The sequence below is a fragment of the Oryzias melastigma genome, linkage group LG17 (assembly GCF_002922805.2).
Source record: "Oryzias melastigma strain HK-1 linkage group LG17, ASM292280v2, whole genome shotgun sequence".
NCBI lineage: Eukaryota > Metazoa > Chordata > Actinopteri > Beloniformes > Adrianichthyidae > Oryzias > Oryzias melastigma.
In genome coordinates this window covers 16,787,326-16,787,783 of record NC_050528.1, presented here as the reverse complement: position 1 = coordinate 16,787,783, position 458 = coordinate 16,787,326, and the positions used below count along the sequence as shown (strand labels likewise).

The following is a 458-nucleotide window of genomic DNA, read 5'->3' as shown; positions in this document are numbered from 1 at the left end:
GCAAGTTAGCAGCCCTCTGTCCTCATACCCAAGCGAGCCTGTGGCGCCTCCACAGGGAAAGAGGGGTACTTCAGCTTTATCAGCCCTGCTGGAAATGGAGCAGAGCCAGAAGTGAGTCTTTGAAGGACTGAAGCCTCGCATGTGGGTCAGCATTCAGACCGAGGACTCTGCTTCCCTCCAGGACCCTGGAGGAGCACTCCAAGCCTCCTGCAGCCTCCAGCGACGCCTCCTGCGTCTCCACGGTGCCTTCTTACATAGACAGTCCTCGCAAAGTGAGTTTCATTTCTTTCAGTGCTGACTGGAATCTGTTGTACTGCTTCAAGCTTTGACTTCTGCACATTGATCTGGTTTTATTTGTACTGCTGGTGTCATGCTGTGGGTCTACTGCTCTTGTCTCTTCCAATCCCCCTTTTCTCCATGCATCTGTTCTGCTTCTTTGCTGGGCTTTGGGTGTTTGA

General features: G+C 52.6%; 1 protein-coding gene across 1 annotated transcript in view; it reads left to right on the top strand.

Moving 5' to 3' along the window:
* depdc5 (DEP domain containing 5, GATOR1 subcomplex subunit) overlaps positions 1-458 on the top strand; it is a gene marked incomplete in the record, with an annotated part of 37,166 nt that overhangs the window by 23,015 nt on the left and 13,693 nt on the right.